Source organism: Lepisosteus oculatus, chromosome 14, assembly GCF_040954835.1.
Source record: "Lepisosteus oculatus isolate fLepOcu1 chromosome 14, fLepOcu1.hap2, whole genome shotgun sequence".
Taxonomy (NCBI): Eukaryota; Metazoa; Chordata; class Actinopteri; order Semionotiformes; family Lepisosteidae; genus Lepisosteus; species Lepisosteus oculatus.
In genome coordinates, this window is record NC_090709.1 from 12,911,840 (window position 1) to 12,937,016 (window position 25,177).

General features: G+C 40.6%; 1 protein-coding gene and 5 non-coding genes across 6 annotated transcripts in view; 2 read left to right on the forward strand and 4 right to left on the reverse strand.

Moving 5' to 3' along the window:
* Positions 1–25,177, forward strand: part of LOC138242764 (zinc finger protein 271-like) — a 1,399,044-nt gene that overhangs the window by 291,848 nt on the left and 1,082,019 nt on the right. The window lies entirely within an intron of this gene.
* Positions 3,057–3,149, reverse strand: trnar-ucu (transfer RNA arginine (anticodon UCU)). Its single transcript has 2 exons — positions 3,113–3,149; positions 3,057–3,092 (listed from the first exon to the last, which is right to left on the reverse strand). It is a non-coding gene; the product is annotated as a tRNA-Arg (tRNA).
* Positions 16,251–16,308, reverse strand: LOC138243886 (U7 small nuclear RNA). The gene has a single exon (XR_011192504.1). It is a non-coding gene; the product is annotated as a U7 small nuclear RNA (small nuclear RNA).
* On the reverse strand, positions 17,255–17,312 carry LOC138243826 (U7 small nuclear RNA). The gene has a single exon (XR_011192444.1). It is a non-coding gene; the product is annotated as a U7 small nuclear RNA (small nuclear RNA).
* Positions 23,424–23,497, forward strand: trnat-agu (transfer RNA threonine (anticodon AGU)). Its single transcript has one exon. It is a non-coding gene; the product is annotated as a tRNA-Thr (tRNA).
* trnal-aag (transfer RNA leucine (anticodon AAG)) lies at positions 24,510–24,591 on the reverse strand. The gene has a single exon. It is a non-coding gene; the product is annotated as a tRNA-Leu (tRNA).

The window sequence follows — 25,177 nt, forward strand, 5'->3', positions numbered from 1 at the left end:
CTCTCTGGCAGTCTGTGTAGAGTATCTGAAGGGGATGTAACACCACTTGGAAAAGAAAAAAATTCTCAGGAAAATTCTCAGGCAGAATAAAAAATCATTATTCTCTTCTCAGTGAGATTCACAGCTCAGACTCACACTCAGACAGGATCTCAACTCCGTACTGCTCTCTATCCTCACAATCCAGAACCAGAAGATATTCAGACAATCAGTGCTGCTACATGAACAATATCAGACAGAACAGCCTGGACTCATGTCACATTTCCCCCTTTTATCTTTCCTCCCAGCCCTCTTAGAGACATAGAAGAGCTCCTGGTTCTCCTCTCTGTGAACTGGGCTCAGGGGTCACTGATCTGGCAGTTGTGGGCTCTGTTCCAGGTCGAAAGCAAGAAGGATCTATTAACGCTTTCCAGGACTTCCAAACTCTTCAGTATTACTTTCTTTACTGTATGTCAGCCTCCCAAAATGTTTATAAATGTTTTATGAGTGTGGAATTATCTTATTATTTATATACAGTATTTATGTAATAAACAACAGTAGTGACACTATGATCGGTATATTGATTATTTGTAGCCTATGGTCCGATGGTCGTGTCTACAATAGTGACCATTTGACCAGTCTGTAGCTCTGAGCAGTGGGACTCAGATCACACAGAAGACCCGCCTGTGTGTGATTCCATACCAGCCCTGGGATTCAGCTACTCTCACAAATGTCTCACAGACCGTCTTATAAATTTACAATTAGATGAAGTCATGTAACAGTTTTACAGGTAATTTAAATAATCAGACAGCAGTTTTGGCAGTGGATACATCTCCACATGGGAGAAAGGAACTGAAATATATGTGCTCACTGTAAAGTAGGAAGAGGTGGTCAGACAAGCAAAACAACTTTGCAGATAATGTGAAGTGACATTGTTTTGTGTCAATCAGCTCACAGATTTCGCTTCATGTGCCTTAAGCTGTGCAATTTGTATGGTTGTTGAATGAGATTGATTTCTTCACAAGCCCAGTCAATTGACAGTGGAGAGCTTGCCGACACACACCTTCATGAAGACTCTCTTCATTGTCAAGTCGCCTCCTTTGCATACAATAGTAGCACCGACACTAAGAGAAAGGATGAGAAATAGCGTTTATCAAGCGATTGCAGTGTTTGTTTGACTGAGGATCCTTGTGTGCTGAACTGGCCTCTGGAGAAGTGTAGTGCAGTAAAACAGAAGGTTTGTGTCACTCAAGATTGTTACAGAACAGAACAATACAATTACAATACTTTTATGAGAGTAAATATTACTGGTGCATCACAGTTCTTATAATGGTGAAAACAGGAGCACCTTCTCTACATTTTTGACTGAAGTATTTAAATGGAAAGAAATACTATCACTATGCAATTCATAAATGCAATTGACCTCCTCTAAATGTTCTAGTTTGATGAAACAATGTATGGAATTAGGTGACAATATCGGAATTCATTCAAATGCTCAGGATTAATTTTCAGCAACAAAAAAAGTGCTCGGAAATATTTTACAAGAATGAAACCTTACATTCACCTAAATAAACATTCACCATCTACATTAGCAGAGAACAGTAGGACAGAAGGTTAGTGTCACTGGACACTGCATCAGAGAGGCCGATCTCTTCTCCCTCATTATGCAGGCTTACCCACTCATGATGAACTGTCCTCCAGCGATACTCAGCTGCCATCATCGACTCAGACATGACGTTCATGTACATATTATACCTTAATATGGCACTGCGTTACAATAATTTGATCAAAACAACTGGTGAAAAAAAAGATAAAGACTTTGTCCAAAAAAGAAGCATTTATACCTTTCCTCTCCTACCAGCCATTACAAGTCACCTAGTTTTTAATTTAGAGCTAGATTAAAGCTCTAGTCTCTTTGGGGGTGTGAGTTGGAATCCCACTGCTGCCAAATAAGAAGCAAAAAACACACATTTGCTGCAGAAGTAACAGGAGAATTTGTGCCATTCAGCCTCATAGCGTGATGTCATTTTCTCAGGCTCATTTTTAGATGCTTGTGATCGAATCTATGATTCTTATGAGTGTGCCCTCCATAAAGGTAGCACAGATATAACGTGCCAAGTTTTCAGAGAATCGCATTAAATACAGGTCAGAAGAAGGCGACAAAGTGTCCGCTAGGCAGTTCAGCTATTTCAACGGTGTTCTCTGTTGTTTAGGTCCAGAATGACACCCGTTACAACCAGGAAACACACAGTGTCAGGCATCAAAAAGACTTCCCAAAACCCTGATCCTCTCCTTGATCCGGTGATGGCATCCAGACATTTCCTGCAACAAAGCCAGGATACGGTCTTCAACAACACGAGTGAAAGGCTAATTCCCAGCTTTTGCAATCCTTTGCAAAGAAGGACCGCATGTGCTCAGTGTTAAATGCGCTGTTCATTATTATTATTAATAATAATAATCTATACATTATATAGTGCCTTTAAAGGTGGCTTTTCAAAGTGCTTTACAGAATGAAACCAATAAAGTTAAAAAATACACAAGATAAGCAGGATGAGAATACACAGTTAGAGGAGACAATAGATGGTGGTATTAAATACAGTAGGAACAGAGGGGTAAAGAATAGTTCATTAAAGGCTCTTCTAAAGAAGAGGGTTTTGAGTCTGGATTTGAAGGAGTTTAGAGAAGGTGACTCTCTGATATCCTTGGGAATAAAGATCCAGAGCTTTGGTACAAAACAGGAGAAGGCCCTGTCACCCATAGAGTGTAGATGGACTGGGGGACAGATAGGAGACCAGAATTAGAAGAGCGAAGGTTGTGAGGTGGGGAGTAGGGCGATAACCCAGACAGGTACTGTGGTGTCAAGCCATGGAGAGCCTTATAGGTGAGCATGAGGATTTTGAAGTTGACAGGAAGCCAGTGCAAGGAGTCCAGGACAGGAGTAATGTGATCACAGTCCAGTGCTAATTTCTTTCTTGTGGCTGCTGGTTCATTTTCAACTGTGGACTCTTAAGAAGTCCTTTATTTGACTTGATCAACACTGATCCCTAGAGGATTTTGAAAGGTTGAATCAAAATGATACATGACCCTGGTGGGACTCGAACCCACAACCTTTGAATGACTTCATTCTATCAAAGCCTAGAAGTCCAATGCGCTCTCCATTGCGCCACAGAGCCAACCGATACATCGCTATATAAAACAGCTACAGAAAGCTGTAACTCATGCTTCTCCCGTTGTCTTTAAATTAAGCTCCATAAATATTGACAATGAGTGGCCTGTTGTCTACGAATAGATACCGCTGGGATTCACACCCAGGGTCTCCTGGTTTTTAGTGAGGCGTCTTAACCAGCTAAGCCATGGTGCCAAACCTGCTAAATGTTATCCACAACTTCAACCACCTGTGAGAAACGGGCAACTGCAGTGTTACGCCTGCTGGCTGAACAGATAATCCTTTTCGAAGTTTAAGGAGAGGATTTCTTTGTCAATTCAATTAAACATTTTAGAAATGCTGAACGATTGATGTGTTTCACGCGCAGAAATATTTTATCGTTACGTACTTTTTCTGTGCAGTAAGTTCTCCTTCAACTCCGCCCAACAACAGAGGTCGTTTTTAATACAGGAGTAAAGGCACACTGCACATCAGCAAAACATCCCGTACAGGTTTAGGGAGAGCGACATCAGTGATTGGAAGGTTGGAAGTTTCGGGTCACTTTTTTATTATAGATTCAAGCAGCCCTGAATACCTTTTCAAGAAACATTTCAGAATCCCAGTCACGTCCAGTATGATTGCTACACAGGTCTACAGTATACAATCAGAATACTGTTTGTGCATTATATAAAACACACCGCCCAAAGCATTTCTAAAACAGGAATTACATGTTTCTGAATGGCCCTCCTTTATAAATAAAATAAAAGGTCTGAAGCCTGCTCCAAAGAAGCACTTTATTCAGAGCTGACAAAGATGTGATAGGAAACATCTCGGAAAATGAAGATGCAGTCATTTCCACGCGTCGCACAACAAGAGCTGAACCCACCCGACGTTCTCAAGAGAGTAAGGTGTAAGGAGTGTGGCTGGGTGGTCTAAGTGCTGGGTTTGTGCTCCATTTTCTTCGCTGGGTTAGGTTTGAATCTTGCCACTGCTAAGTGTTGGTGGGTTAAGACCTTCCTTCTATTGCGACGTCAATGGGTAAAAGCTTTGCTTGGCAGTCTGTCGAGAGACTGAACTAGGTGTTTCAAGATAGTCTTTGTCAGCTTAACATCAAGGCATAAAAAAACCTCATTTTGTGTTCCCAACAGCAATGCTCTTTGGTCCCTTCAGCATTATGCAGGGAACAACATCTGCCGTGATCACTTTTGAGTCAGTGTGAATCGTAGTGTGCCGCAATTGTTTTTAAAATTGGTTCTGTAGTGTAAGAAAAACTGGCCGTTCAGGGACGCCAAATATGTAACTGTAGTGGCTCTCTGAAGGCACCAGTTCTGTAGGGTTTGGGCATTTACTGAGACAATTATTTATTGTAGCAGTAAATCACAAAGTTGATTCTTTTGATGGCTTTAGAGTCCAACCATGCGACATAACTCAAACAACGCACACACACAGGTGCTAATACACGAGGATACATTTATTAATACATAGAATATGCATGTAAACCTAACAGATCTTATCGAGAGGGTTATCAGAATACAAAAGATATATATTCAATCAGTTACAAAGTGTTACACATATCAAGAGGACATACGTTCAGTATATCATTCATTTAGACCGTTTCGTAAAGTGAACTTGGTTACAACTTCTACATTAGATACTCAAAACAAGTACATAACTCTTAGGAATTAAATTGATATCAACTGGTTTGGATAACAATGGAATTCTCGAGCTGTAATGCAGTGAAGTTGAATACTCATCCAATTTCTGGGGATTCAGATCTCCTGCGGGCACAAACAAACAGTTGCAGGCTGTTGCTGTCCAATCCGCGCTCTCTGGCGCGGTGCCAGGCTGTGCTGTGCGGCTTGTGACGGTGCACTGCTGATGCTCACTGTTGGCTTTAACTAGCAAAGTTTGTGCACAGGAGAAAAGATGACTGTGGGTCCCAGAAAGTCAGGAAGAGGACCGGTTCGTTCCTGATGAAGAGCTAGTTCTGAATAGTGATTCAGCTGTCCACAGTTCCGACCTGTTCACGAGGCCTGCTGCTGGTTACTCTCTGGCAACCTCCACTCTAGACTCTTAGAACAAAGGAAAGTTCTGGCACTCGGACACACTGGCCGTTCCGTGGTTGTCCGAGCTGAGTCTCAGGATGGTCAGGAGGCACGCTGCGAGAATGTCCTGCCCTTGGGAGCCTTCTGCTCCTGGGCCGTCCTGCCCTGGAATTCTCCTTTGAATTCCCTTTAGAACAGTCCACAGAATCCTCTCCAGAATCTTACTGAATCTCCCTGAATCTTACTGAATCTCTCAGGCTCTCTGTGTTGCCTGTTTTTACCTGGAGGAACTTCAGCTCGTTGATTGGCTGAAAGTTCCATGGGCATCAGAGTCCCACGTGGGTTACTCGGCCCTACCAGCCCCTGATTGGTTGATCAAGGTGAAATATGAGTCACTTACTCCTGACACTTAGGAATGCAGTCCAGATGTCCAACTGGCACTCCCTAGACAGATAGGCACCAATGGATGACCATTGATCATGATAGCCAGGCTTAGCTAAGTGCATCCCCTTTGGGAGCTGTCCTTATCAGGAACCTTAAATCAGCCTGCATGAATAGTTTCTCTGTGGCTGCACCACAGAGATGAACACAGAAATGGGGCCTCATTTGGGAAGGCTCAGAACACTTAATTCTTTCTTATTAATAAGCCTCGCCGCTACAGTAGGCATGGTGCATTTGTCTGTGAAACTTGAATGCTGTGCTTTTTCACGCAGAATCATCGGCAGGAGCAAAGCTTATTCAATCTTTGCGCACAGCGCTCCATCAGAAATACTTTGTCCAAGTTTTGAAGAGATTGTGGGATTCTCTGCACACGCTCACATCGCGTACCTCAGACAACACCACCATTCGATGGGAAATTGATTCTACTTCTTGCAGTTGTTCCTGTGGTTGTGATAGTTACAAAGTTGCACTTTCCTCCACCTTCTGCTATAGTATTCATTGGGTGAGCTTCATCAATTGGCTCAGAAAGGTCAACTGTGCTTCGGAAAAAATCAGCAGCAGTGTCTTTATTTTGTCGGTGAGTATGGCTGTCTTTTAAAGCACATGAAAAACACGAGTTTGTGGATTTCTCCAAATAGCAACGAATTCAGCTGTGCAGAGCCTTACTGCTTTCAGAGGGTCTTTTACCGACGCTGCTGTAGTAGAGAAGTGACATAATCACAAACGCAACCATTTGTGCTGGCTGTTTAACTAAGTATTAAGCTTTTTTAACTATCACATGATTTTAACTAATTTAACATCATCTCCAGAAGAGCACCTCGCACTGCTCACTGAGCTGATGTATGTGCCCATTTCTCAAAAAATTAAATATCATCTGAACTGATTTTTTTCTACTTTAAATGCTTTCCTACTCTTTTAATATTTCAGTTAAATCTTTTATTTTGAAGTACTTTCCATTGATATTAATCCTAGTCCCTATGAATGATTCTGGGACATGGTGCGTCTTGAATAATGTTCTTATAGGTTTCAGTTTGGAAAAGTGCGCTCTCCAGAAGCTACCGAAACCTCTAATGGTCACACAAAGCTTAATGCAATAGCAACGTTTGGGGTTGAAAAAGAATATAACTTGCTATGAATATGAACACTGTTCCAGGAGGCGTGTAAGGACTATTTTGGCTCAGATCACCAATTTACCTTACATTTCTGATCCATTAATATCGCTATTGAATGCTAAAGGTAGGTCCTGGCAATACTTCTTGAGATCTTCTTTAGAAAAATTAAAAAAAAATATATTTCCAGTACTAAACAAAAAGTAAAAAATACTGATTACGTGCAACTGATAAAATCTCTCTTCCAGGGACGTTGTAGCTACATGCAAATTACAATGGAAAACTTTATCAGCTTTAAAAGTTTCTTTTGCATTTATAAGACGATCAGCATGACACTCAAAACATACCTGTATTCAGTAAGCGGTGAGTCTGCTGGCTGAGCAAGTTGCCTCCTCTACACACAATAGCAGCCCTGACGCTAAGATAAATGAAAAGAAATTGCTTTTATTGGGCACTTTTCATATCCGATGAGCTTGACATCTCCCAAGGGCGATGGAGTTTTTTTGCGACACTGCTTTTCCCTTTTTTCTTCTTTCTGTACTCTGATGGAAAAAAAACGAGAAAGCATGTAAGGGAAAAATGTATTTTTTTCATGGAGAAAACGTGCACCAGGAATGTTTTGTTTTGAAGAAGTGATTTAACATGATACATGACCTAATTTACTAGAGTAAATGCTCACACTGCAAGGTCTGCTTTACTACAAGAGAGAAGTAGAGTGAAAGATGTCATAATTGCACTGCGTTGTTGAAGAAAGCATCTTTTTCTTTGAATTCTAAATCAATCAGAATTTCAAAGTGAAACACAAACCCTTTGTCTGTATTAAAGAGATGATATTTTAAAACTGATAAAAATGTAGAAAACACGTTTCTCACTTAGAAATTTAGGATGGGATTATTACTATTACTAGTAATTACTAGTTGCAGTGCTGAACTCACCATGGTGCAATTCAGTTACATGATTGGCCAGTGGTTTCATGGATAACGCGTCTGATTTTGCATCATGAGATTGGAGGTTCGACTTCTACCGGGTTCGTGTGTTTTTAAATCAGGCTACTCAGAAATAGAAGTCCATTATGTGAATGAACCGCACCTGAAAACAAACGTTGGTCAGGTTTCCTTCTTTCCAGCATGAAATAGCAAATCGTTACAAAAAGCACCAGCTAATGTCCAATAGCATTAGTCATTTTAATTAACATGAATATACTGTAAGGTCTTGGTACATGGGATTGGATTTCATCCAAATTTAAAAAAGGGCAAATTATATTTATAGGCTTCAGACACATTTTAATACAAAAGTGACCTAAAACTCTGTAACTTTCAGGTTAGTTTGAACCTGTAATGAAAAAGGGGCCTGAAACTTCCATTCTGTGATGTAACTGTCTCTAAAGTCGGACGTGATGTTTCACGGATGTGCAGTGTGCCTTTTCTCTTGTCATGTTCAAAATGACTTGCTGTGTAATTTCCTGAATGCGTGTCCTGTACTGCTCTGTTATTTCATTTAGATTATCTATGTGGTGTACAGATAAAACCAAACGGCATGGTCTAATTCCTGGGTTCGGCACCAGCTGAACCTGAACATACATCATCCGATCTCAACATGATTTGAACACACAACCTTTTGATGTGGTATCAGATGCACTACCATCACACCACTCCCCATAAGTGCTTTTAATTCCCCCAAGGAGAAAAATATTTTTTTTCATTCTCTCCTGTGAGAAGCACCGCTCTTCCAACGAGGGTCTCTTCTTCCCAGACCACAGATTATTTTTCCTGTCTGGCTCTCACACAGAGGGCAGACACACTGTCTCCACTAATGTGTTTACTACATCTATAGATCTGACCCCCTTACAGCCCTGATATTCCTGGACAGGATCCCATATTGAGCAGTATTTCTCGCGTTCTGAACTTACAGTGTGTACACAATGTACTTTATACACAAAGTAAGTGTTTTCGTAACTCTTGGACGTTTTGTCAAAATGTTACTGGCATGCCAAAATCGCCCCCTCAACTGAACAGTCCCACCCCCCTCAGTTTTGGATAAATTGTCAATGGTCAGATAACTACACTAACCCCGAATTCACAGTTACTACATCAGACTGTTTAATGTGCAGGAGGGCTATCTGTCCAGGAACAGCACGTTACATAGTGTCTATGTTTTGGGGTGTCAACATTATTATGACCTTATTTGCTCAGGTGGACCAATGCCTTGCAGTAGTTTATCCTTATACTTACAATCGTTATATAACTAGGACTGCAGTTATAGAAGTTTCTACTTTCTGTTGGTTTTACAATGATTTCTTAATGATTCAGAACCTCGTTACCGTTGATGTTGTTGCAAAAATGAACACATATGGTTGATGCTCCAGGCAAAAATAATCACGTGAGTTCTGATGAACGTGGAACTGTTCTTCATCACTAAATACCAGATTGCTTGTCGTTATCTTCTAACATGAAATACTAATCAGTGGCATGCTTGCGAGAATTCACTTGGATGGTTGCAATGGCTCCATTTAAACCGAAATATCACTACCCCCCTCAGGATTTCAGACCTCCCCCCCCCCCCTACAGATCATTCCCCTGGCGCCAGTCCTGGGTATAATGATGAACATAGCTGCCTTGCAAGCAGTGAATCTGGGTGTGATTCCCACCTGACCCATCAACAAACCTTTTCCAATGAATCTTTGATCAATTTAAAAAAGTCTTGAAGCTGGTAGGCTAGGGAAGAAGCACTGTTTGAGTGCACTGAGGAAAATGTGCTACTGTGCTGTGCTGCTCCAGTAGCGCAATTGGTCAGGTTGTGGTGCTTTTATAGTGGAGTTATACCGAGGTTGTGAGCTCAATCATCACGTGGAGTATGTTCTGTTTTCAGCTGCAGAAACGTGCTGTTGAATTTATGTCGGTTCTTGTGTTACTTTTTCCTCTCGATGGAGCTGTATTAATGCAGGCACACCTGCTTCCATGTCAAGTTATTTTATCGTTGCTTACAAACCAACACACTGCAGACACCTCTGATATTGTCACTGCTTGTGGGCCACGTGTTCCTGCTGTCAGCCTACCATGATCATACACCTATAGAAATATTACTGCTGTAGGACAGGAGCGAAGAAACAAAACGAAAGCACACCAAGTTTAAAAAGGTCAAAATGTGTCAAAGCCCTTCCTCGAGGAGAATGGGGTTCAAACCTACTTGTGCAGAGTATCATGTATTAAGAGGAGATTGCCTTAACCACTAGGCCACCTCCATACACACTTCAGCCCCCTCCGGACATGAGTTGCCTCTTTCCCCATACTCAAGGGTAATTTTCCTCTTCCACCTACAATTTCAACATTTACCTTGTGAGATGTCAAACCACAGAGCCTGTGCTGCGCTTCAGTGTTAGCTGTAGTGGACACCCCATTGAACATAAAAAGCATATTGAACTCCTTGGACATAAGCCATTTCTCGTCACTTTTCTCAGCGAGCAGGCTCAGCGCACACTGAATACAGGTGTCTCAGAGCAATTGAGATGTGTCCAAGTGGCTGTAAAAGGGATATTTGATGCCAGTGCCGTGGCTTAGTTCTCCGACAGCAGGCGTAGCGGCGCGCCGGTTGGAGTATTCTCGGTCGCATTTAATGGGAACGTCATGGCAGCGTCAGCTCAAACCACCAAATGGAGACAGGCGTGCCGACAAGCTGACCCTGCTGATGCGGGATTAACACTAGGATGCGAGAATGCTGTGGCTTAGTTGGTTAAAGTGCCTGCCTAGTAAACAGGAGATCCTGGGGTTGAGTCCCAGTGGTGCCTGTCTTGCCACACAGTTTATCATTATGGACAGCAACATGCTTCTACATTAAATTTAATGGAAGTGTTCATTTAATTTTTGGAGCAACTTGTTTTTAAAAAAATCCATACAAATTGCGAAAGATAAAATACTCATCTGTTTTGTCAGTGCAGAGGAATTACTGCCAGCTGGCAAGGAAACAAAAATGATTTTTTTGTCTTTAGTCAAAAACCTGTGAATGTAGAAAAAAGGTGATGTGCGTTAGTTTCTATGGCACAGTCAGTCAGCATATCCTTCAGTTAAACATAACGTTGGTAAATCAAAAGTCCCCAGAGACGCATTTCAAATTAATCTGACCTCAACACCATCTCCCCTAAATATGATGGGGTTTCTTTGGATGTCTTTAAGCATCCTGATAGTTGCAGAGATTTCAAACTTTTGGCTAACTACAAGAAGTTAATAGTTGAGTGCCTAAGTCAATATCACCGGGAATGTGACTATGTAAACTTAAATAGTATTCAAAATATTGCAATTTTGTTGTAGTTTAAAAAGATATTTTAGCTGGGGATCCTCAAATGATGAGGGTAGAAAAGAGAACTATTCGACACCATCAGGAGTGCTTAACGTGTGATAAAAGTGTTTTTTAATCACAAAGTGAAAATAGTGAATTTGTCTTTCACTTAGGCGTTCATCAAAAGCTCATTAAACAATGAAAGAGAGGCTCGTGTTCCGAATTCTCTTCTTGTCTCATTGTCTTGCTTTGATTTTTAAAATGTACACTGTTGGCTATTCACTCTTCCTAACACGATTAAAGAGCCGAGTTTAGTTCAGAGGTAAAGCATCTCATGCATCGTATGAAGCTCTGTTTTCTATCACCGGTGTCTGCACTCTGGATTTCTTTTTAAGCGCGATATCTTTTCTGTGATTTCTTTCGTTTGAATTCCCTCATGTGTGAATTTCAGCGCGACACATAAACTCGTTTGTCTGTTTTTAAGAGATGCAATTTTTAAAACAGACAAAATGAAAGACTGTTTAACTAAATACACATAGAAAACATGCACCTTATTGAGAAAATTTGGACTGGGGCGATTTATTATTGTAGTGGTGCAAGCTCACAGTGGTGCACTTGAGGAATGCGGTACAAGGGCCAGTGGTGCACTGGATAACGCATCTGATTATGGATCAGGAGACTGTAGGATCGTAATGCTCTTAAACCCAATACCATAACCGTAGTGTGTTCATTCCGACACAACCTTTCTATCGACTGAATAAGCCTCCTGTTCCATCTCCATCTTCTTCCCACACATTCCGGCTATTTCAGCACCGTTATTGTTGGACTGCAGTCACAGATACGTAAGGGACACTATTCCGAAGAACCGTCTTAAATAAATAACGTTGCAAAAGGTAACAATAAGGGTTTCTTAATGTAACCTTACATTTGGCCGTACAATACAATTTTCTGTACCCTCAAATAAAAAAAAATCTTACTGCTTTCTCCTGAGAAACACAAGTGTAGTGTCAAATCACAATAAATAATACAACAAATATACTAAATTAACACCCAGATATGACAACACACAGCTATGACAGAACACATTGAAGACTTAAAAGCCCTTTAAATTTTTATTTCCTTAATTTCCATTCTCTTCCCTCCCCAGGATAACTGAAAACTAACTATAATAAAGACTGTATATGCATTACTTGTAATACAGCTACTAATAAAGATATACATGGAACTTAATTATTAATAAATAACATTTGTATTACTAAAGATGTGTTATGATAACATTCATTGTGAATATTTGTGGTGTCTGGAAAGCAATTTTAGTTAAATATAATAATAATTTTCAAGCAAGTGGTGCATAAGCTTGTTAATTAATGAGTACATTATTTCCATTACATTCAAGACAGTTCTAATGTGATCAATTGTTCTGCTTAGTCCGCTACTGAGTTGCTTAAAACCTATGAAGAGGTGGTTTAAGCTAGACTCCTAATGCAGTAACATCTAATGGGCAGCAGCTGTTATTTTAGGTTTGTTGCAATTGAGAACAGGTTTAGTACAGAGCTGCTGACAAATTTCAGTGGAGTTTATTGTATATAAGTTTATTGCAATTGACCCATTGTAGCTACCAATCAGCAGCAAGGAAAAACAAACTTCACTTGTGCCTTTTAAAAAAAGGGAAACAGAGTAGTAGTTTATGTGGTAATTTCAGGTGCAATGTAAGAACTAAAGTTAACTACTCCCATAGTAATGCGTGGGGTCCTATCAATAGAAAATAAAATGTTGTAACCCGAAAACACAACAAACACAAAACGAGAAGTCTTCCAGGAACCTAGGTAAATCCCTGTAGTAGTCTAACAACTATGAAAAAAAAACAACCAAACGCAACAACTTCAAAAGAAAAAGAAAACAAAACAAATCTGGGGAACAACAAAAACACAGAATCTAATGCGAGAGCTTTTTCAAGTCTTCAGTGCTCCTCTCGTCTCAGTATACCTCTCTCATATATTTGTTTACAGGTCAGCTGGAGGTACACAGCTGATGGTAATTTAAGTAGTCACAAATTATAGTACATTATATACAATATTGTAATCAACATATGGCTAATCATCAACTACTACTAGATCTTCACAAATCAACCAATCAGACATACCCATTACACATTTTCACATATTAACTGCACTTTTCTACAGTATTTGCTCAGTCATAGAATACAAAGTGACCATATTTCAAAGTTCAAAAGTTGTAGTAACTTTTTAGAACATGGAGCTTTTTGTAAAACACTTTATTTTGGCATTAAAAGATCAGCAAGATTATACATTATAAACTAAAAAAAGAAAGTATGCCAGAGGTGGATCCTATTAATCAGATGTAAGCTGTCATATAATGACCTATCTGTAACCTAGAATACTAGTAGTGAATATTTTCCACACCACAGAGAGAATATAATATCATACCAGTAGGTTTTGATTGTCCATGTTGTCAAAGACTTGCTTGTGTGTACAGGACTCTTCCATTGTGCTCAGCCTCTTGATGTGGAATTGGGAGTCCACCTGTTCTGTACACTTTCCCACACGCCTCAGTTCATCTCTGATCTCTATCAGGAGACCCAATACCCAAAACTCTGAAATCATTCACATTTTGTATCAGCATTTGAAAGGAATTAGGTCAGGATTTTCTTACACTATTGTTACATTAGCATAACTGTAGTGTTGTTAATGTGCTACATGCAATTTATAATCCTAAAATTGTTAAATTTCCACATTTGTAGTTGATGTTGTATGATCTTCACCTTCACAATATTTTGATGTGCCATTTATTGCTTATTAACGTACTATTTTTAATCAAAATAATATTAAGTAAGACCTGTATGTATTTAAATAGTATTATTATTATTTAGGAACAAGTAATAGGTTTATTCCATGCTGAAAAAAAGAAGAAAGAGAACACAACGTTTCGGCCGTGGAGCCTTCTTCAGGTGTGAGAGAGACAGGGCAGTAGGCAAAGGTATGGCGAAGAGATCTAGAAAAAGATTTGGAGGAAGGCATAGTGGGTCGCAGCAGCTGTAGGCGGTAGTAGTTCAGGTGGGTAGCTGCGTCAGCATGCGTAGGCTGCAAAGCTGTCTTTGTTGTTTGCCATTTAGGTTAAATACTGTCACGTTTTTCTCAGCTATCCTCTTTTGATGAGTAAGTATAAATAATAATGCTGTCTGCATTAGCCACCCACTGTTCCAGCATGAGTGCACAAAGAGGAGTGGTAGAGTGTTACTGAGATGTCATTCAGAAGGGAAGTGATCCAGCTTAGCTCTCTGAGGTCTGGTAGATACATTTTCCATATGAGTAATGTAGGATCAACTTCTTCAGGCTGGAGGAAGGGCTCGCATTTCGGCAGCAGTAACTGACTGAGAAGTGACTCCAAGGACCTGGTCTTATCAGGTTGCTTTGGCACGTTTGTCAGTTCTGCTGAAATGGCCTGTCTATAGGGATATTTAGGAAGGAGAGGAATGACTATCTGAAAGGTGCCATGATCTTCTGGCTGTTTGGCGTAATCATGAATGACACGGTAAATGCGTGTTCTTGCAATAAGAGAAACAAGATCCATAAAACACTGGCAGAAGTACAAAACTTGAGCGGATAAAAAGACACCTGTTTCTGCCTGATTTCAAACAGGGGATCTTGCGCATGTGTGATGAATGTGATTGTTACGTCCCAGTGTGTGGTCTGTGTGTGTTTTTTTTTTGTTATGTTCCACACTGCTGACCTTTGATTGTTCTCCCTTCCCCATTGGCCCACCATTACAGCACTGTTCCGTATGACATCATCATCAATCAGCCTCTCAGCCAATCAGACTGCACCTTATTCAGCATATAACATGGAGGTTTTCAGGAAGGAGAAGCCTTTCGTTTGACTTTGGTCCTGCTTCGTTTTTGCTTCGCTTCATTTTGTTTTGGTTATCGCTTCGCTTCTGATTTTGTTTCGGCTTTGTTGGTTTGTTTTGCTTTGTGTGTGTATTTTCGTATAACTTCGGCTTTCTTGTGTTGTTGGTTTCTGTTAGTTTCTTTATACTTTCGTTTGTTTGTGTTATCCTTGTTTTGCCATTACCTTGCCCTAATGTGTTATATGTTCAACCTTTGTGTTCTATTGTACACTGTTCCTGTTGATTACTCTCTTCCCTTATTTGTATTCCTGGTTCACTTGTGTTTTTGTGTGAACTTTTGTGTATAGTTTAGTTTAGGTTGTTGGGTACATTCTACGCACTAAGTTGATTTTGTATTACTAACACTAGTTTAGTACGGGTGAGTGCCATTTGTATTGTATGGTTTTGGGTAGTCAGTGGAGGTTGGCTAGGGTGTTGAAGATACCAAAGACCGTGTGTTTCGGGTTTTCTGTAGTCAGATTAGCTTTCCCTCACTTTCCTAGCCAGCTCCATTTTGTTTGTTATTTTCTTTTCTTTGGCACCACACTAGTTCCTTACCCTGTGTGATATTGTGTCCTACCAGTCACTTATTCAACTTAAAATCATCACCTTTGCACCAACCCTTGTTATTACGCTTCCTAGTCCCTCACCAGAACCCACCTGCTTCCAAAAATTATCCTAAATGTTACACCCCTTTACCCATAGACACTTGGGGTTGTAACAGTGATAATCACAATATTACAGAAATGACAGCAGCATTGAACGTGGCGAGACGTAGAACATTGTTAATTCTCTTCAAATACTCACAGTCTTCTGCTGTATTAATTTACTGTGCTCATCAGGCAGTAACAAACCTGTTACCTACACACTGTTTCTAGAGTTGGATAGGTGACTCCACATTCTACAGCTCTCTAGCAATAGAGGAAGTCAGACTACAGAAATGGAGAAAATCTCCTCTTCAGAATGTGGAAATATATTCCTGAGAGAAGTCCTTTCTCGAAGTTCAACACTCCCTGCAAGTCACCCATTCCCACCTTGCGCAGTGTAGTGGTTACCACATTCTCTTATCACAGCAAAGGGTTTCTGTTTGAAAGCGGGCGAAAACAAGTGATCACTTTTCTCACAATTGTCACTGCTGACGTTGCTTTATGGGTCTATTTTCTATACTGTGCTGATCAATTGGAAACTAAAGGGTGAAAAAGACACGTTCCCACACCTAAGGTTGAACCCAAGTAACCACAGTCAAATACCAGGAATACTACAGAAGCACACAGCTATATCAAGATATCCAAATGCAAGACCCTATTTATATTGTTTGAGAAATATTAATACAGATGTTTGTTTTTCACCAAAACACTAGGCTTTCTGACTTCAGAAAACCGTCTAAACAAATACTAAAAGAGCAAAAATTCCACTTCCTGAAGGAAACAAAAACACATGTACCTTACCAAACTTTGAGTACAGGCGATTCAGGGTGATAATACAAGACCATTTAAAATTAAACAAATAAAACCTGTCAACAGGCAATCCTAACTACTAATAAAAAACTGAAGTGGCAATACACAGTAGGTGATATTTGGGTGTAAATTAAATCCATGCAAGAAGAGAGTTTAGTGTTATTCTTCCAAATCTGATATGCAAATGAGAGATCTGGCTCAGCCAATCACAAAGCTGCCATGGTCTGGAATGGAGCTGCTCTCCTCTTCTTGTTATTGTTAAAAAATGTAAACAAATGACCTGGAATTTAAACACAACCATTAGATTGTAGTTTGACAGATAAGCTTGTGAACCTTCTCATAAGATATGAAGGACAAGGACTAAAAGAACAATAAACCCTGTAAAGAAAGTTTACTGAAGCTGACATATCCTGCCTAACACAAGATTTCAAGAATGTAAGAGCATTTCAAATTGAACACAAAACGTGTAAAATGGCTTTCAAACTAACCTGCTCATAAAGAAGATGTAGAAGAATGTGGTTGTAACGTTCAGTGCATATAAGAAAGAGACCACATGGTTTTGTTTCAAATGTTGTATGCAAATATGATATCTGGCTAACCAATCAGAAAGTACTTTGCTTATCCAGCATCCTATCAAACAACATTTGCAGATTTACACACAGTAGTTCATTTAACAGTTTCAGAAATATACATGAACAAACGCAACTGTTTGTTAGGTTTTACATCTTGAAATTAAAGGCACAAGAAAATTCTGTGCAGGTGGCCAGAGGAAAGAGCTTCACTAAAAGTCAGCTGACAACAGCAGTGTTCTTGAAACTATCATACAAGATCTTTTTATTAATAAAAGTCCCAATTAAATTGTTTGAAAATTATTGTTAAACACATCTATTTTTTTACCAGAAAACAGGCTTTCTGACTTCAGAAAGCCTTCTAGACAAATACTAAAAGAGCAAAAAATCCAGTTGGTGAAAAAAAACAAAAACACATATACCCTACCAAACCTCGAGTACAGGCCATTCAGCGTGATAATACAAAACAATTTAAAATTAAACAAATAAAAGCTGTCAACTGGTAATCACAGCTACTCATAAAAAAAATGAAGTGGCAATACACAGTAGGTGACTCTTGAGTGTAAATTAAATCCACTAAATTTAGTGTTATATTTCCAAATCTGATATGCAAATTAGAGATCTGTGCCAGCCAATCACAAAGCTCCCATGGTCTGGAATAGCGCTGCTCCCCTCTTCTAGTTATTCACACTGGTGTTAGGTTGCATATTAGCACACCATCTAATTCAGTTGTTTCAGAAAAAAAAGTAAACAAATAAACTGGATTTATTTGTTGGAGCTTCACCAATCTGTTTTTCCACCAAATAAATTGGCTTTCTGACTTCAGAAAAACCTTCCATTTATTTTTTAAGAACTATTTTAATTTCACAAACAAATACAAAGAATCACAAAATAGGAAACTTTAATAAATATACTGAAGTGGAAATCTAATAAGTAAATTGATTCTTAAAAATGTAGAGAAATATATTGGTGCTTTTAGATAATATATTTCAAGGATGTAACTGCTGTGCTACAGAATTTTAGAAAACAGTTCGTCAACAAAGTACACTGTTTAGGTTAGTTTAGAAGACAATGTACCAAAACAATATATGCTGTCTGGGTCATTAGAATTAGCTGAAAGTAACTGATAAGCTTTGAATAACAAATCTAGTTTTTCTTCTCTCGCTCTATGATGTAATCTGTTTTCTCTTAGAGAAAGGGGAAGTTTTAGAAGGGTCCAATTGCTGAACTTTTTTACAGCGCAACGTCTTATAAAAACCCTGTACTGCTTGTAACAAATTGAGTCTCTGGTTGCACTTTGCGAAGTGGCAGCAGGGCTCCCAATATTGCAATATTGAAATAAAGATCTTACTCAGGTGAGAACTCTCTTTTGTGGCTTCCTTGATAGTTATATTTCCATGACAATACCCAAAACAATATATATGAAACCATCTCTTTAGGTTATAGTGCTCTAATAATGGACAGGGCCAGGCTACCTGCTCCCTTGACTGGAACCTCAATGCCTTTGAACACCCCCATGTTCCTCAACCTCCTGTTTTTATTCCGTCAGCACCTCTGAACTCAGTTCCATGAAGGACTATAGAATACTGGCTTAGCCAGGTGCGAATGTCCTCCATCTTTGCAAACTCTGAGAACAAAACAACATGCACAGTTGAATGTGGATCTTCCCATGGGCCTGAACTATCACTCTTTTTGACTCAAACAACTCCACACATTGTTCAAAGCAAGGGGAGGTAGCAGTAACAACTTCAAACGTTTTCTCCACATTCTACAGATCTCTAGAAATAGAGGAGGTCAGGCTGCAAAAGTGGGGGAATGGAAAAAATCTCCTCTCCAGAATGTGGAAATATTTTCCTGGATTGAGTCCTTTTCTCTGCAAGTCACTCCTCCCCACCTTGTGCAGTGTAGTGATTTTCACGTTCTCTTAACACACTGAAGGGTTTCAGTTCGAAATCAGGAGGAAACAAGCGATCTCTTTTATCAAAAGTTTAGCTCTCCTGACAGTGCTTAACGGGGCTCTTTTCTACACTGAGCTGCTTATTTGGAAAACATAAGGGAAGAGAAAAGTTTCCCTTATTGGGAGTTTAACCCAGGCCACCTGGGTGAAAATCCAGAATCCTAACCACTAGACCATACAGGAGCACACAGCCTCACAAACAATGTGTAATTTCTGTCTTTATAGCGCACTTGTTCCATAGCTAGCTGGCACTCAGAGTACTGCAAGATCTATTTACTGAGAATTAGTTGAAGTATAACGTCAGGACTATAACCCCAGCTTTCAGGGGGACTGCAACCTTAACACAGAGCCTTAGACCACTCAGAAAAGGTTTGTTGGCTTTTATAAGTAATTACATGTGTGAAATCTATGTCTCTCAGGCCTGTGAGACTACATCACAGAAGTGCAAACTTGGAGGATGGGCTTAGTAGATAGGGCAACAATTGCGACACGCGCCAAGCCTCTTATGTCCACTGCACATGCAGACTTTGAAAGGGGTCTCAGATTTTATGGGTACTCAATTCTATACGACACTGGCAAGACGGAGTAAAGGAGCAGACCCTTTAAGAGACAAAAACAACACATTGTTACAGCCAATGTTAATTAAAAGGGCAGCACAGCGTTGGAACTACTGTCACGGATGTTATAAGGGCATACCGTGGAATGGCCAGGAGAGCAAAATAGGCCCTATGTGTAGTGGCAAAACGGGTGTTAGCCCGTTTAGGAGGTCAGATGATGTCGGGTAGAAACTTAAGTCCTCAGGTCGCGGAGGAGATGGCCTGGTGCTAGGCAGGTCTGAAGACATATGAACCCTCAATACTGAATGAGGAGGAAAGGGTGACCCGGAAATATATAGCCCCAGACAAAGACAAACCAGAAGGACAAGCAAAGCACAGGGAAACTAGGACAGGACAGAGTGGGAGCGCCCTCTAGCTGTAGAGGGTGTGACAACTATTAGTTTTGAGTGATTGAAATCCATTTTCAATGGTACTTTTCCTGCTCATAACATTACCAGTGAGAAAGAGGATTGTGAAACCCCCATTGCTTAAACAGCGAGTGTGTTGGTGGTTATAGTAAGAAGTTTCCATAAAATGAAGCATTATATTTTTGTAATACGTTTAGTGCCTATAAAAACTATTCACCCCCCTTGGCCTTTTCACATTTTATTGTGTTACAGTATGGAACCATGATGTATTTAACTGAGAATTGTTGCACTCATCAACACAAAGTGCTCTATAATATCAAAGTGAAAAAATTCCAGACATTTTACTAAGTCATCAAAATAAAAAACACTAACCCTAACACTCAATACCCAGTTTATAAGGTGAAAAATTATGCTTGAAGCACAGCAAAGTTCTAAAACCAGCATTTGAAAAGCACCCAGAAACATAAAATGTCCAGTTCTCAAAAGTAAAATCTTTAGCTTTGAAAGATTGTTATCCATGTTTTCATTTTTTCTTTTTTTACATAACATGCTTTCGAGAAATAAACCGCCTATTACAATGAAGGCAGCATTAGCAAATGTGCATCTAGCTTTGTTAAATAAAATCAGGACGTTTACCTGTCTCAAATTGATCACTCTTTGCAGGCACACTACGGAAACCCAGGGATGTGAGCTGGGAGAATTGACTCTTACAAAGAGTGTTGACCTAAGAGAAAAGGACTCCTCCTCTCAGTAATACATTTCCACATGTTGAAGAGTCGATTTTCCCCATTGCTTTCCCATATTTTTTGGTGTGGTTATTGATCACTGCCAGTTATCTGCCAAGTCACAGTGAAACTGTTACAGTGAAAAGATTAATACTATTTATTTTATTGGAATACATGTGTAATGTCTCATTCTTACAAGCAATTTTTAAGGAAACACTAGTGTAAATTATAGTGTAAATAGACAGGAGCTATTATAATGTTAAATACTAGTTGTGATAGGTGAAGCTGCATCCAAGTGCTTGGTATGAATAGGTTATCTACGGAGTCTATGACTTATCTACTCAGATGAGGAGCTAGATCAGTCCTTTTTTTCTTTTTTTCTTTTTCTTTTTTCTTGTCACCATCAAGATGTAACATGGTCAAAGATGAACAGGAAACTTAATTAATGAGAACACCTGTATCACCCAAAATTGAATTCATAACCCTGAGATAAAGAGTTCCATGCTCTACTGACTGAGCCAATCAGGCACTGGTTAAAGTGCCAATCTAGTCCCTGCTGACGTCAATTTGAAAAGGTATACTTGCTGGCTTTTAATCCTGTTTGGACCGGAGTCTAGTGAAGCACATTGTGTTCTTCATTGATTACTTAAAGCAGAGCAAATGTCAGTGTAGCGGCGAGGCTTATTAATAAGAAAGAATTAAGTTCATCTCTGTTCATCTCTGTGGTGCAGCCACAGAGAAACTATTCATGCAGGCTGATTTAAGGTTTCCTTTGATAAGGGACAGCTCCCAAAGGGGGATGCACTTAGCTAAGCCTGGCTATCATGATCAATGGTCATCCATTGGCGCCTATCTGTCTAGGGAGTGCCAGTTGGACATCTGGACTGCATTCCTAAGTGTCAGGAGTAAGTGACTCATATCTCACCTTGATCAACCAATCAGGGACTGGTAGGGCCGAGTAACCCACGTGGGACTCTGATGCCCATGGAACTTTCAGCCAATCAATGAGCTGAAGTTCCTCTAGGTAAAAACAGGCAACACAGAGATTCAGGGAGATTCAGTAAGATTCAGTGGGATTCAGTAGAATTCTGTGGACTATTCTAAAGGGAATTCAAAGGAGAATTCCAGGGCAGGACAGCCCAGGAGCAGAAGGCTCCCAAGGGCAGGACATTCTCGCAGCGCGCCTCCTGACCATCCTGAGAATCAGTCCGGACCACCACGGAACGGCCAGTGTGTCCGAGTGCCAGAACTTTCCTTTGTTCTAAGAGTCTAGAGCGGAGGTTGCCAGAGAGTAACCAGAGGATCCACCCGAGGTTAGCACCAGCAGCAGACCTCGTGAACAGGTCAGAACTGTGGAGAGCTGAATCACTATTCAGAACTAGCTCTTCATCAGGAACGAACCGGTCCTCTTCCTGACTTGCTGGGACCCACAGTCATCTTTTCTCCTGTGCGCAAACTTTGCTAGTTAAAGCCAACACTAACTAGCCGGTCAGTGAGCATCAGCAGCGCACCGTCGCAAGCCACACAGCACAGCCTGGCACGAGCCAGAGAGCGCGGATTGGACAGCAACAGCCTGCAACTGTTTCTTTGTGCCCGCAGGAGATCTGAATCCCCAGAGATTGGATGAGTATTCAACTTCACTGCATTACTGCTCGAGAATTCAATTGTTATCCCAACCAGTTGATATCAATTTAATTCCTGAGAGTTATGTACTTGTTTTGAGTATCTAATGTAGAAGTTATAACCAAGTTCATTTATGAAACGGTCTAAATGATTGATATACTGAATGTATGTCCTCTTGATATATGTAACTCTTTGTAACTGACTGAATATATACCTTTTGTATTCTGATAACCCTCTCGATAAGATCTGTTTATATGCATATTCTATGTATTAATAAATGTATCCTCATGTATTAGTACTTGTGTTTGTGCGTTGTTTGAGTTATATCGCATGGTTGGATTGTAAAGCCATCAAAAGAATCAATTTTGTGATTTACTGCTACAATTAATAATTGTCCAAGTAAATGCCCAAACCCTACAGAAGCATGCAAGAAAATGTGATCATTACCTATGGAATTTCCCGCCAGCGTGGAGCTTGAATTCACAACCTTGAGACTCAGTGTTCAAGAGTCACAGAAGAGGTCAGCCTGGTCTTCAGTTTGCCAACGGTAAGCTCCGGCAGTGCTCCTCTGTAAAGCAGATTGTTCGGATCGGTTATGTGGGACGGCACTTCGATACTAAGATTGTTTGCAGCACACGCATGGTTTCCCCCTTCACGCACAAAACATAGACGAAGGAAACTCTCTTGTCTTGGGCTGCTGACTCCCGGATTTAAAGCGCTCTGGGTGCCAGCTAAGTCTCTAACAAGCACACTATAAAGACAGGAATTACACTTTGCTCACGTCACGCATGGAATGGCGAGGCTACTTGATCCAATATTATCTAGTCTCACCTCATATGGTGCCGATTCCTGGTTTTCATTTAAGAAAGAGCACTGCAAACACCGTAAACAGTGCAAAACGTGTGATGAAAGAAGTCTTTTCCCCCCCTTTGTCTAAAGCAGAACACAGCGGAGTCATGCCGAGGGTTGTGAGATCAAGATTTCAGTGGAGCACTGTCGTCTACGTCTTTAGCTACATGAGTTGGACATCCTCTTGTACACGGAAAGCAGATTGAGATCCTCTGACATGAAAAGTGCCAGATAAAAGCCATTTCTCATCCTTTCTCTTAGTGGTGGAGCTATCGCATGTAAATGAGGCAACTTGCAAGGCGAGCAGGCTCGGTGCACACCGAACGCAGATGTCTCAGAGCAGTTGAGACGTGTCCAAGTGGCTGTCAAAGGACAGCACTTTGCTGGCGCCGTGGCTTAATTGGCTAAAGCGCCTGTCTAGTAAACAGGAGATCCTGGGTCCGATTCCCAGCGGTGCCTTTCTACCTGTCTTACTGTACAGAATTTATCCTTATGGGCAAATCCCATGCCTTTTAATTCAGGTGAATGCAAGTGTTCGTTTCCTTTCTGGAACAACTTGTTTTGAAAGAAATCTATACAGCTTGCGAAAGATGAAACACAAATCTTGCTTATCAGTGAAGAAGAGGTGCTCCCAGCAGGCCAGCTAATACCAGCAAGTTTTTTTTTCACCCTGACCCAGAGAATGGAGAAAAGCGAGGCGCCTGTGGCTCTGCAGTGTAATCAGTTCGCGAGTTCGGCGGTTAGCTGAAAGAGTGGTAAATGGAGCTCGCCCCAGCCCGTCCTTATTCTTTTAAAGAGGATAAAAAATTAACTTCGCCGCCATTACTACCAGCTTTAAAAGACTGCCATGGGCACGGAAAAAAACACACTACAGATGACTTTTCTGGAACCGAAGCAGAGATTCCTTTACGAACCAACTGATAAAGCTCAGCCAGTGAATACTGTTAACAGAATGTGAAAGCACAATCAACTTTGTAACTGCAACCACAGGAAAAAGAGCAAGAAGCAGGCTCCATTCCCCATTTAGATCTGTCGTGCGAGGCATGCTTTTTGCACGCATGAAGTAAATCCCACGATCGCTTTTGAACTTGGACAAAGTACTTCCAAAGGAGCGCTATGCGCAAAGATTTAACAAGCTCAACCCCCGCCGACGGTTTGGTGTGAAGAAGCAGAACATTCAAGTTTCACAGACAGAAGCAGCACGCCAGCACAGCCAACATTAAAACGGAGGGCACACTACGATTTGCATTGACACAAAAGTGATCTGGGCAGACGTCGTTCCCTCCATAACGCAAAAAGTGGCAAAGCGCTTTTGGGTTGAGAGGACGCAAGAAGGTTTTTGTTTTGTGCCTTGATGTCAAACTGAGAAAGTATCTTTAAACACTTTGCTTAGTTTCTCGAGAGACTGCCAAAAAGCAGTTCCCTCCCTTTTGTCTGAAGCCAGCTGAAAGGGCATCTCAACAGGAGCACCTGGCAGCAGTGGGATTCAAACCCACGCCCCCAAAGAGACTGGAGCCTTAATCCAGCGCCTTAGACCGCTCGGCCACGCTACCCGCTGTGTGCTGTCTCTTTGTCTCATTACTTGCCCAGAGGAAGCCGGGTGGGTTTTGCTCTTGTCGCCCGATTTAGTGGCGTTATGACCGTGGAACCGACTGCACCTGCTTTTTCTGAGATGCTTCCCCTCTCATGGCGAGATCTCGACTTCTTTAACACCTCTGGATAAAGATCTTCTGTGGAGCAGGTTTCAGACCTCTGCGTACAGCACCCTTGATGTCATTTTATTTTTACAGCAGCCGCATCCAGAAAGTTGTGTCTTTTACGTTTTATTTGAACAACAAAACTACATACAACACAAACAAGAGCACATATAACATATCAAGAAAATCGTCAGGGGCACATGCTATAATACAATTACACTTTATGAAAAACGATTACACAAGGTAAATAAAGATAAGGTCCGCACAGCTTGTTCTTACATTTCGAAAGAGTCCGTAAATACCCCTTTACGTCTATTTTGAACTGTTCAAACGTAGGACTCTTCCCAGACCATTTCACTTTATACCACATTCCTAAACGAGGATGCTTCTCCTGTTTTAGAACTATTTTGGGCGGTATGGCTTATACAGCACACCCACAGTA